Source organism: Pseudorca crassidens, chromosome 5 (genome assembly GCF_039906515.1).
Source record: "Pseudorca crassidens isolate mPseCra1 chromosome 5, mPseCra1.hap1, whole genome shotgun sequence".
NCBI lineage: Eukaryota > Metazoa > Chordata > Mammalia > Artiodactyla > Delphinidae > Pseudorca > Pseudorca crassidens.
This window is the reverse complement of record NC_090300.1, coordinates 100,226,841-100,234,102: the sequence shown is the minus strand read 5'-3', so window position 1 is coordinate 100,234,102 and position 7,262 is coordinate 100,226,841. Positions and strand designations below refer to the sequence as shown.

At 37.7% G+C, this 7,262-nt stretch overlaps 1 pseudogene; it reads left to right on the top strand.

Moving 5' to 3' along the window:
- Positions 1 to 205: 205 nt before the first annotated feature.
- LOC137224527 (tetratricopeptide repeat protein 8-like) lies at positions 206 to 1,812 on the top strand (annotated as a pseudogene).
- Positions 1,813 to 7,262: the final 5,450 nt, after the last annotated feature.

The following is a 7,262-nucleotide window of genomic DNA, read 5'->3' as shown; positions in this document are numbered from 1 at the left end:
CAAGCAGCTCATGCAGCTCAATAACAGAAAAACAAACAACCCAATCCAAAAATGGGCAGAAGACCTAAATAGACATTTCTCCAAAGAAGATATACAGTTTGCCAACAAACACATGAAAGGATGCTCAACATCACTAATCATTAGAGAAATGCAAATCAAAACTACAATGAGCTGCTCCTTGCCCCCCGCCCTCCCTGTGCTGGGCCCTGGTCTTTCGCGGCTGGTTCCCGGCCGCCATGGACTTGGAGATGGAGCCGTTGCTCCTGGCCTGGAGCTATTTTAGGCACAGGAATTTCCAGCTCTGGGCAGATCTGTGCATGCAGATGCTGGAGAAGTCCCCTTATGACCAGATTGAGCATACTGAGGCACATGGTGAAGTAATTTGTACAAAGTTACAAAGCTGGCAGCCTGGATTTTAAAAGCACGAGCACTAAATGAAGTGGTGTACATAGATGAAATTGACGTAGATCAGGAAGGAATTGCAGAAATGATACTGAACAAAAATACTATTGCTCACATTCCATGTCCTGGCACATCTCTGAAACTCCCTGGAACTAACCAGACAGGAGGGCCTAGTCCAGCTGTCAGGCTAATCACTGAAGCTGGAATACCCATTACAGGTTTCCTTAGACCCAGCACACAAAGTGGAAGGCCAGGAACTATGGAATAGGCCATTAGAACACCCAGCACTGCCTACACAGCTTGCCCTATCACCAGCTCATCTGGAAGGTTTTTTAGGCTGGGAATGGCTTCCATGCTTACAAGTCCTGATGGATCTTTTATAAATTTATCTAGACTGAATTTAACAAAGTATGCCCAGAAACCTAAATTGGCAAAGGCTTTGTTTGAGTATATCTTTCATCATGAAAATGATCTTAAGACTATTGTGGATTTGGCTGCCCTTTCCACAGAGCATTCTCAATACAAGGACTGGTGATGGAAAGTGCAGATTGGAGAATGTTACTACAGCTTAGGAATGTATCTTGAAGCAGAAAAACAATTTAAATCAGCCCTGAAGCAGCAGGAAATGGTAGATACTTTTCTCTACTTGGCAAAAGTTTACATCTCATTGAATCAACCTGTGACTGCTTTAAATCTTTTCAAACAAGGCTTAGATAAGTTTCCAGGAGAAGTAACCCTACTTTGTGGAATTGCCAGGATCTATGAGGAAATGAACAATATTTTATCAGCCACTGAATACCACAACGAGGTTTTGAAACAGGACAATACTCAGGTGGAAGCCATTGCATGCATTGGCAGCAACCATTTTTATTCTGATCAACCAGAAGTAGCTCTCTGGTTTTACAGGCAATTCCTGCAGATGGGTGTTTATAACTGCCAGCTTTTCAACAACCTGGGGCTCTGTTGCTTCTATGCCCAGCAGTATGATATGACTCTGACCTCATTTGAACATGCCCTTTCTCTGGCTGAAAATGAAGAGGAGGTTGCTGAGGTCTGGCACAACTTGGGACATGTAGCTGTGGGAATAGGAGATACGAATCTGGCCCATCAGTGCTTCAGGCTGGGTCTGGTTAACAGCAATAACCATGCAGAGACCTACAACAACCTGGCCGTGCTGGAGATGCAGAAGGGCCATGTCGAACACGCAAGAGCACTGCACAGTTGCAAGCTGCTTCATCCTTAGCACCCCACATGTATGAGCTGCATTTTAATTTTGCAACAGTATCTGATAAGATGGGAGATCTACAGAGGAGCTACATTGCTGCTCAGAAGTCTGAAGCAGCATTTCCAGATCACCTGGGCACTTAACACTTTATTAAGCAGTTAAAGCAGCATTTTGCCATGCTCTGATTTTTCCTCAGACTAAAGATATTCTTATGGAGGGACATTATGCAAGGAAAACAGTAGTGTATATATATGTGTAGTACAAACATGTGCTTGATATTAGTGAGGGTGACATAAGGGAAATTAAACCAGGATATTTAAAAACTTTAATAACTTTATAAGATAATGTTTTAAAAGAAAGGATTTAAGCATTTGTAAACAGATTATGAAATCTACCACATTATATGGTAGATGTTTGTTTATAATGTTTATAAAACACTTTCATGAATTGACTCAAATTTTATAAATTCACATTTTTAATGTCCTTTATCTGACCATTAGCTATCATGTAGCTTAAAGGGTCTGAAATCTGCCTTTAAAATTGCACTTTTAGGACTAAAAGTGTATATATACTTATCCTTGGTAGAGACTTTAGAGATTAAAAATTGTACTTAAAGCTATTTTTTATCAAATGCTTTGTGAGACACTCTACATTTTCTTATATATTATGTTTTAAAATAAATGTGTATAAAACACCAAAAAAAAATTACAATGAGGTATCACCTCATACCAGTCAGAATAGCTATCATCAAAAAATGTACAAACAATAAATGCTGGAGAGGGTGTGGAGAAAAGGGAATTGTCTTGCACTTTTGGTGGGAATGAAAATCGATACAGCCACTATGGAGAACAGTAGGGAGGTTCCTTAAAAAACTAAAAATAGAACTACCATACAACCCAGCAATCCCACTACTGGGCATATGCACTGAGAAGACCATAATTCAAAAAGAGTCATATACCAAAATGTTCATTGCAGCTCTATTTAAAATAGCCAGGACATGGAGGCAACCTAAGTGTCCATCAACAGATGAATAGATAAAGAAGATGTGGCACATATATACAATGGAATATTAGTCAGCCATAAAAAGAAATGAAAATGAGTTATTTGTAGTGAGGTGGCTGGGTCTAGAGTCTGTCATACAGAGTGAAGTAAGTCAGAAAGAGAAAAACAAATACCATATGCTAACACATATATATGGAATCTTAAAAAAAAAAAGGTTCTGAAAAACCTAGGAGCAGGACAGGAATAAAGATGCAGATGTAGAGAATGGACTTGGGGACACGGGGAGGGGGAAGTGTAAGCTGAGATGAAGTGCAAGAGTGGCATGGACATATATACACTACCAAATGTAAAATAGTTAGTGGGAAGCAGCCACATAGCACAGGGAGATCAGCTCGGTGTTCTGTGACCACCTAGAGGAGTGGGACAGGGAGGGTGGGAGGGAGACGCAAGAGGGAGGAGATATGGGGATATATGCATATGTATAGCTGATTCACTTTATTATACTCCAATAAAGATGTTAAAAAATATAGGAACTGAAAACAACACATTTAATTTTTTTTACCATGTTTATTGGAGTAAAATTGCTTTACAGTGGTGTGTTAATTTCTGCTTTATAACAAAGTGAATCAGCTATATGTATATATATATCCCCATATCTCTTCCCTCCTGCGTCTCCCTCCCACCCTCCCTGTCCCACCCCTCTAGGTGGTCAGAGAACACCAAGCTGATCTCCCTGTGCAGTGCAGCTGCTTCCCACTAGCTATCTTATTTTATATTTTGTAGTGTATATATGTCCATGCCACTCTCTCACTTCATTCCAGCTTACCCTTCCCCCTCCCTGTGTCCTCAAGTCCATTCTCCATGTCTGCGTCTTTATTCCTGTCCTGCCCCTAGGTTCTTCCAAACCACTTTTATTTTTTATTACATTCCATATATATGTGTTAGCATATGGTATTTGTTTTTCTCTTTCTGACTTACTTCACTCTGTATGACAGACTCTAGGTCCAATCACCTCACTACAAATAACTTAATTTTGTTATTTTTTATGGCTGAGTAATATTCCATTGTACATATGTGCCACATCTTCTCTCTCCATTCATCTGTCGATGGACACTTAGGTTGCTTCCATGTCCTGGCTATTGTAAACAGAGCTGCAGTGAACATTGCGGTACATGACTCATTTTGAATTAGGGTTTTCTCAGGGTATATGCCCAGTAGTGGGATTGCTGGATCATAGGGTAGTTCTACTTTCAGTTTTTTAAGGAACCTCCATACTGTTCTCCATAGCGGCTGTATTAATTTAAATTCCCACCTACAGTGCAAGAGGGTTCCCTTTTCTCTGCACCCTCTCCAGCATTTATTATTTGTAGATTTTTTGATGATGACCATTCTGACTAGTGTGAGTGATACTGTAGTTTTGATTTGCATTTCTCTAATGATTAGTGATGTTGAGCATCTTTTCATGTGTTTGTTGGCAATCTGTATATCTTCTTTGGAGAAGTGTCTCTTTAGGTCTTCTGCCCATTTTTGGATTGGGTTGTTTGTCTTTTTGATATAGAGCTCCACGTACTGCTTGTAAATTGTGGAGATTAATCCTTTGTCAGTTGTTTCATTTGAAAATATTTTCTCCCATTCTGAGGGTTGTCTTTTGGTGTTGTTTATGGTTTCCTTTGCTGTGCAAAAACTTTGAAGTTTCATTAGGTCCCATTTGTTTATTTTTGCTTTTATTTGCAACACTCTAGGAGGTAGGTCAAAAAGGATCTTGCTGTGATTTATATCATAGAGTGTTCTGCCTATGTTTTCCTCTAAGAGTTTGATAGTGTCTGGCCTTACATTTAGGTCTTTAATCCATTTTGAGTTTATTTTTGTGTATGGTGTTACGGAGTGTTCTAATTTCATTCTTTTACATGTAGCTGTCAAGTTTTCCCAGCACCACTTATTGAAGAGACTGTCTTTTCTCCTTTGTATATTCTTGCCTCCTTTATCAAAATTAAGGTGGCCATATGTGCATGGGTTTATCTCTGGGCTTTCTATCCTGCTCCATTGATCTATATTTGTGCTTTTGTGCCAGTACCATACTGTCTTGCTTACTGTAGCTCTGTAGTGTACTCTAAAGTCCAGGAGCCTGATTCCTCCAGCTCCATTTTTCTTTCTCAAGATTGCTTTCACTATTTGGGATTTTTTGTGTTTCCATACAAATTGTGAAATTTGTTGTTCTAGTTTTGTGAAAAATGTCATTGGTACTTTGATAGGGATTTTTTGAATCTGTAGATTGCTTTGGGTAGTATAGTCATTTTCACAATGTTGATTTTCCAATCCAAGTCATGGTATATCTCTCCATCTGTTTTTATCATCTTTAATTTCTTTCATCTGGGTCTTATAGTTTTCTGCATACAGGTCTTTTGTCTCCTTACGTAGGTTTATTCCTAGGTATTTTATTGTTTTTGTTGCAGTGGTAAATGGAAGTGTTTCCTTAATTTCTCTTTCAGATTTTTAATTGTTAGTGTATAGGAATGCAGGAGGTTTCTGTGCATTAATTTTGTATCCTGCTACTTTACCAAATTCATTGATTAGCTCTAGTAGTTTTCTGGTAGCGTTTTTAGGTTCCCTATGTGTAGTATCATGTCATCTGCAGTGACAGCTTTACTCCTTTTCTGATCTGGATTATTTTTATTTCTTTTTCTTCTCTGATAGCTGTAGCTAAAACTTCCAAAACTATGTTAAATAAATAATAGTGGTGAGAGCGGACAACCTTGTCTTGTCCTGATCTTAGAAGAAGTGGTTTCTGTTTTTCACCACTGACAGCGATGATGGCTGTGGGTTTGTCATATATGGCCTTTATTATGTTGAGGTAAGTTCCCTCTATGCCTACTTTCTTGAGTGTTTTTATCATAAATGAGTTTTGAAATTTGTTGAAAGCTTTTTCTACATCTATTGAGATGATCATATGGTTTTTCTGCTTCAGTTTGTTTATATGGTTTATCACATTGATTGATTTGCCTATATTGAGGAATCCTTGAATTCCTGGGATAAACTCCACTGGATCATGGTGTATGATCCTTTTAATGTGCTGTTGGATTCTGTTTGCTAGTATTTTGTTGAGGATTTTTGTATCTATGTTCATGAGTGATATTGGCCTGTAATTTTCTTTCTTTGTGCCATCTTTGTCTGGTTTTGGTATCAGAATGATGGTGGCCTCATCGAATGAGTTTGGGAGTGTTCCTCCTTCTGCTGTATTTTGGAAGAGTTTGAGAAGGATAGGTGTTAAGTCTTCTCTAAATGTTTGATAGAATTTGCTTGTGTAGCCATCTCATCCTGGGCTTTTGTTTGTTGGAAGATTTTAAATCACACTTTCAATTTCAGTGCTTGTGATTGGTCTGTTATATTTTCTATTTCTTCCTGGTTCAGTCTCAGAAGGTTGTACTTTCTAAGAATTTGTCCATTTCCTCCAGGTCGTCCATTTTATTGGTGTATAGTTGCTTGTAGTAGTCTCTCATGATCCTTTGTATTTCTGCAGTGTCAGTTGTTACTTCTTTTTCATTTCTAATTCTTTTGATTTGCATCATCTCTCTTGTTTTCTTGATGAGTCTGGCTAATGGTTTATCAATTTTCTTTATCTTCTCTAACAGCCAGCTTTTAGTTTTATTGATCTTTGCTATCGTTTCCTTCATTTCTTTTTCATTTATTTCTGATCTGATCTCTATGATTTCTTTCCTTCTGCTAACTTTGGGTTTTCTTTTTTTGTTCTGCTTTCTCTAATTCTTTACGTGTATGGTTAGGTTGTTTATTTGAGATGTTTCTTATTTCTTGAGGTAGGAATGTATTGCTCTAAACTTCCCTGTTAGAACTGCTTTTGCTGGATCCCGTTGGTTTTGAGTTGTCATGTTTTCATTGTCATTTGTTTCTAGGTATTTTTTGATTTCCTCTTTGAGTACTTCAGTGATCTCTTGGTTATTTAGTAGTGTATAGGTTAACCTCCATGTTTTTGTATTTTTTACAGATTTTTTCCCTGTAATTGGAATCTGGTCTCATAGCGTTGTGGTCACAAATGATACTTGATACGATTTCAATTTTCTTAAATGTACCAACGCTTGATTTGTGACCCAAGGTATGATCTATCCTGGAGAATGTTCTATGAGCACTTGAGAAGAAAGTGTCTTCTATTGTTTTTGTATGGAATATCCTATAAATATCAGTTAAGTCCATCTTGTTTATTGTATCATTGAAAGCTTGTGTTTCCTTATTTATTTTCGTTTTGGATGATCTGTCCATTGGTGAAAGTGAGGTTTTAAAGTCCCCTATTATGATTGTGTTACTTTCTATTTCCCCTTTTATAGCTCTTAATATTTGCTTTATGTATTTTAATGCTCCTATATTGAGTGCATAAATTTTTACAACTGTTATGTCTTCTTCGTGGATTGAAACCTTGATCATTATGTTGTGTCCTTCTTTATCTCTTATAATAGTCTTTATTTTAAAGTCTATTTTGTCTGATATGAGAATTGCAACTCCAGCTTTTTTTGATTTCCATTTGCATGGAATATCTTTTTCCATCCCCTCACTTTCAGTCTGTATGTGTCCCAGGGCTGACGTGGGTCTCTTGTAGACAGCATATATATGGGTCTTGTTTTTT